The sequence below is a fragment of the Coregonus clupeaformis genome, unplaced genomic scaffold, assembly GCF_020615455.1.
Source record: "Coregonus clupeaformis isolate EN_2021a unplaced genomic scaffold, ASM2061545v1 scaf0754, whole genome shotgun sequence".
Lineage (NCBI taxonomy): Eukaryota > Metazoa > Chordata > Actinopteri > Salmoniformes > Salmonidae > Coregonus > Coregonus clupeaformis.
In genome coordinates this window covers 23,264-29,263 of record NW_025534209.1, presented here as the reverse complement: position 1 = coordinate 29,263, position 6,000 = coordinate 23,264, and positions in this window count along the sequence as shown.

The window sequence follows — 6,000 nt, the reverse complement described above, 5'->3', positions numbered from 1 at the left end:
GGAGGCTTAAAGACAGATGTTTGGATTGTTTTAAAAGTTAATAAAGAGCTACGAATTTGTATATGTTTTATTGTACTGTAGGTGCTATGGATATATTGTTACAGAGAAACTGTGTTATTTTGTTCATTGGATGGCGGATAGTCCAGAGGGAGCGACACAGCGGTGCGCTCCTATCATTTAAATTGAGTCGATCAGATTAGAATCTGGGCGTGTTTTCCTGTCTTTTGTTTTTACTAGCAAAGTGCAAAGAAATGTTAATTCAGGTTGGGGGTGAGTTTCTGCTTGAATTTAAAGGACAGTGAATTTGTTAATACTTTGAGAACTTGATACCATGCTCCTGTGTGTATCATCATTTACATTACATTTTAGTCATTTAGCAGACGCTCTTATCCAGAGCAATTAGGGTTAAGTGCCTTGCTCAAGGGCACATCGACAGATGTTTCACCTAGTCGGCTCGGGGATTAGAACCAGAGACCTTTCGGTTACTGGCACAATGCTCTTAACCACTAAGCTACCTGCCGCCCCAGAAGCAAGTTTTCATTTGATGCACATAGTTTTTTCTCTGAGATTATTCTGAATTGAAGACACGTGTAACCATGTTAAATCAGCCTATTGGTGATAGTCATTTACTCTGAGTAGTCTGTAATGTATCATGTATTTCATGTACACTGTAATTGTTTGAGTGTTAATTCTTTCGTGACTAAAAATGCTATTAGTTGAGTTGAGTAAATACATTCCTCGTTTTACGTAGTAATTATTTGATTGACTATAGCTTATAATTGAGTAGGTCTATTGGTAATTGCTATATACACTATACACATAGCACATGCTTGGGTAACACCTTGACATAGCTGATCTGCTTGCCTCAATAAATTAATGGTAGAACTTCGGTCGCCAGGGTTAGCTATTTGTATCTAGTCTCGTGCCCACCACAGCACAGAGACAGCCTTAGCTAAAGTGGTAAATTATCTTAGAGCCAACACAGATGCCAAACAGCTCTCTGGCCTTGTACTCTTAGATTTAAGTGCTGCATTCGATACTGTTGACCATGATGTCCTTCTGGACAGATTGGAGAGGGGGTTTGGCCTCTCTGGTCCAGTTCCAAATTGGTTTAGGACCTATTTAACCGGTCGAGAGTTTTTTGTCACCCTTGGTGAACGTAACTCAGAGAAAATACCTATCACATGTGGCATTCCATGAGGTTCGATTTTGGGTCCGGTAAAGTTCAGTTTATATATGTCACCCCTTGGCAGCGTTATCAGAAAGCACAGCATTGCTTTTCACTGCTACGCAGACCATACACAACTTTACATTTCTGTGTCACCAGAGGATTTCAGCTTCACAGATAAATTATGAGACTGTATTAGTGATTTAAATACTTGGATGGCTCACAACTTCCTCCAGCTGTGATACTCGCGACTGGTGGCTTGCAGGCGCCGGAGGCCCGCCTGATGACTAAATCACGATTTATGACATTGTTTGGATGGCTGACCATTTGTGGGGTATCACAGGGGGTCAAACACAGCTGATCTGTGTCTTTCTCCGGGGAAGGACGTTCTCACAGAACCCTGCGAGGCGTGAAGACAGATGAAATTAATGTTACTGTGTGAATTAAATTGTCATTTTTGGATTGTTTCAAAAGTTCATAAAGAGCTAGTAATTTGTATATGTTTTATTGTACTGTAGGTGCTATGGATATATTGCTACAGAGAAACTATGTTATTTTGTTAATTGGATGGCAGATAGTCCAGACGGAGCGACACAGCGGTGCGCTCCTATCATTTAAATTGAGTTGATTATATTAGAATCTGGGCGTGTTTTCCTGTCTTTTGTTTTTACTAGCAAAGTGCAAAGAAATGTTAATTCAGGTTGGGGGTGAGTTTCTGCTTGAATTTAAAGGACAGTGCATTTGTTAATACTTTGAGAACTTGATACCAAGCTCCTGTGTGTATTACATTTTACATTTTTACATTTTAGTCATTTAGCAGACGCTCTTATCCAGAGCGACCTACAGTTAGTGAGTCGCAATATTTGATTTGATTTGATGCACATTGTTCTTTATTTTAAGAGATTATTCTGAATTGAAGACATGTGTAACCATGTTAAATCAGCCTATTGGTGATAGTCATTTACTCTTGAGTAGTCTGTAATGTATAATGTATTTCATGTACACTGTAATTGTTTGAGTGTTAATTATTTCATGACTAAAAATGCTGTTTGTTGAGTTGAGTAATTGCATTCCTCGTTTTACTGAGTAATTATTTGAATGACTATAGCTTATAATTTTGTAGGTCTATTGGTAATTGCTATATACACTATACAGTCGTGGTCAAAAGTTTTGAGAATGACACAAGTATTAGTCTTCACAAAGTTTGCTGCTTCAGTGTTTTTAGATATTTTTGTCAGATGTTACTATTGTATGCTGAAGTATAATTACAAGCATTCCATAAGTGTCAACGGCTTTTATTGACAATTACATTAAGTTTATGCAAAAAGTCAATATTTGCAGTGTTGACCCTTCTTTTTCAAGACCTCTGCAATCCGCCCTGGCATGCTGTCAATTAACTTCAGGGCCACATCCTGACTGATGGCAGCCCATTCTTGCATAATCAATGCTTGGAGTTTGTCAAAATTTGTGGGTTTTTGTTTGTCCACCCGCCTCTTGAGGATCGATCACAAGTTCTCAATGGGATTAAGGTCTGGTTTCCTGGCCATGGACCCAAAATGTTGATGTTTTGTTCCCCGAGCCACTTAGTTATCACTTTTGCCTTATGGCAAGGTGCACCATCATGCTGGGAAAGGCATTCTTCGTCACCAAACTGTTCTTGGATGGTTGGGAGAAGTTGCTCTCGGAGGATGTGTTGGTACCATTCTTTATTCATTGCTGTGTTCTTAGGCAAAAGTGTGAGTGAGCCCACTCCCTTGGCTGAGAAGCAACCCCACACATGAATGGTCTCAGGATGCTTTACTGTTGGCATGACACAGGACTGATGGTAGCGCTCACCTTGTCTTCTCCGGACAAGCTTTTTTCCGGATGCCCCAAACAATCGGAAAGGGGATTCATCAGAGAAAATGACTTTACCCCAGTCCTCAGCAGTCCAATCCCTGTACCTTTCACAGAATATCAGTCTGTCCCTGATGTTTTTCCTGGAGAGAAGTGGCTTCCTCGCTGCCCTTCTTGACACCAGGCCATCCTCCAAAAGTCTTCACCTCGCTGTGCGTGCAGATGCACTCACACCTGCCTGCTGCCATTCCTGAGCAAGCTCTGCACTGGTGGTGCCCCGATCCCGCAGCTGAATCAACTTTAGGAGACGGTCCTGGCGCTTGCTGGACTTTCTTGGGCGCCCTGAAGCCTTCTTCACAACAATTGAACCTCTCTCCTTTAAGTTCTTGATGATCCGATAAATGGTTGATAGGTGCCATCTTACTAGCAGCAATATCCTTGCCTGTGACACCCTTTTTGTGCAAAGCAATAATGACGGCACGTGTTTCCTTGCAGGTAACCATGGTTAACAGAGGAAGAACAATGATTTCAAGCACCACCCTCCTTTTAAAGCTTCCAGTCTGTTATTCTAACTAAATCAGCATGACAGAGTGATCTCCAGCCTTGTCCTCGTCAACACTCTCACCTGTGTTAACAAGAGAATCACTGACATGATGGCAGCTGGTCCTTTTGTGGCAGGGCTGAAATGCAGTGGAAATGTTTTTTTGGGATTAAGTTCATTTTCATGGCAAAGAGGGACTTTGAAATTAATTGCAATTCATCTGATCACTCTTCATAACATTCTGGAGTATATGCAAATTGCCATCATAAAAACTGAGGCAGCAGACTTTGTGAAAATTAATATTTGTGTCATTCTCAAAACTTTTGACCACGACTGTACACATAGAACATGCTTGGGTAACACCTTGACATCGCTGATCTGCTTGCCTCAATAAATGAATGCTAGAACTTTGGTGGCCAGGGTTAGCTATTTGTATCTAGTCTCGTGCCCACCACAGCACAGAGACAGCCTTAGCTAAAGTGGTAAATTATCTTAGAGCCAACACAGATGCCAAACAGCTCTCTGTCCTTGTAGTCTTAGATTTAAGTGCTGCATTCAATATTGTTGACAATGTTGTCCTTCTGGACAGATTGGAGAGGTGGGTTGGCCTCTTGATGATCTTCCAGGTGCTTTTTGGCAAACTTGAGTCAACTTTTTGGACGACATGGGTCCCATTATGCCTGGCGAAAACCAAACACTGCATCCACAGTAAGAACCTCACACCAACGGTCAACACAGATGCCAAACAGCTCTCTGTCCTTGTAGTCTTAGATTTAAGTGCTGCATTCAATGTTGTTGACAATAATATCATTCTGGACAGATTGGAGAGGTGGTTTGGCCTCCCCAGTCCAGTTCCAAATTGGTTTAGGACCTATTTAACCGGTCAAGAGTTTTTTGTCACCCTTGGTGAACGTAACTCAGAGAAAATACATATCACATGGCGTTCCACAAGGTTCGATTTTGGGTCCGGTACTGTTCAGTTTATATATGTTAGCCCTTGGCAGCATTTTCAGAAAGCACAGCATTTTCACTGCTACGCAGACGATACACAACTTTACATTTCTCTATCACCAGAGGATTTCAGCTTCACAGATACATTATTAGACTGTATTAGTGATTTAAATACTTGGATGGCTCACAACTTCCTCCAGCTAAATCAAGACAAGACTGAGGTAATTATTGTTGGAGCCAAAGCACAGAGAGAATCTAGCTGCACATTTTAATTCACAGACAATAAAGATAAAACACCAGGTAAAAAACCTAGGTGTTATTTTAGATTCTGAACTAAATTTCGAATCACACATTAGGAATGTGACCAAACTAACTTTCTACCACCTGAGGAACATTGCCAAGGTGGGGCCATTTCTCTCTCAGGCTGATATAGAGAGACTCATCCATGCTTTTAATACAAGCAGGTTTGACTACTGTAATGCTCTCCTGTCTGGGCTACCCAAGAAAACCATTGGTCAACTGCAAAACATACAGAATGCTGCAGCATGGGTACTTTCCAAGACCAGACGGAGAGCACACATTACACCTGTTTTAAGGTATCTGCACTGGCTGCCTGTGAGTGTTAGAATTAATTTTAAGATTCATTATTCTTCTATTGGTTTTTAAATCCACGATTGTGCACCCAATACATGTCAGACATGCTTTTAAGTTATGTACCCATAGGTCCCTCAGGTCCTCTACCACTGGCCTTTTAACTATCCCAAAGCCAAGGACGAAGAGGCGTGGAGAGGCAGTCTTTAGTTATTATACCCCCATACTCTGGAATAGCCTGCCAGAGAACCTGAGGGGGGACGAAACTGTCGACATATTTAAAAGACATCTTAAAACACATCTTTGTAGCTTTGCTTTTCCTTAGGTCATTTTTAGTTGTTCAGTTTGTGTCATTCTTTTGTTTTTTTAACTTATGTTTGTTGTGTAGTAAATATTTCAGCTTTTATTTTCATTGTTTTTTCATTGTTTGTTTTTCCTGTAAAGCACATTGCATTGCATTCTATGTCTGAAATGTGCTGTATAAATAAAGCTTGATTTGATTATCTTAATAATTGCATAACGGTGCAAGTTAGACACGTTCATTATAGTCATGCTGAGAGGTGATGTAAGGCTAGCTACCATGACTAGATGTACAGGGCCTGTTGCATTTATTCACATAATATTGGAGTCAGATTGATGAATGTAGTTTATTACTATATATTCAACATACATTTTACATAATGGTTGGATAATTTCCATCCCCTACAATGGGCTGAAGGATATTACCCTTTTAAAGTGTGAACAACTTTAAAGATTGACATCTCACCTGTTCTAGTTTATTCCACTGAGGTCCACCACAATACACACGTAGTGAAAAATGAGAGAAGGTGATACTCGCGACTAGCGACTTGCAAGCGCTGAGGCCTAGAGTTAAGACTCAATCATGATTTATGACATTGTTTGGATGGCTGAC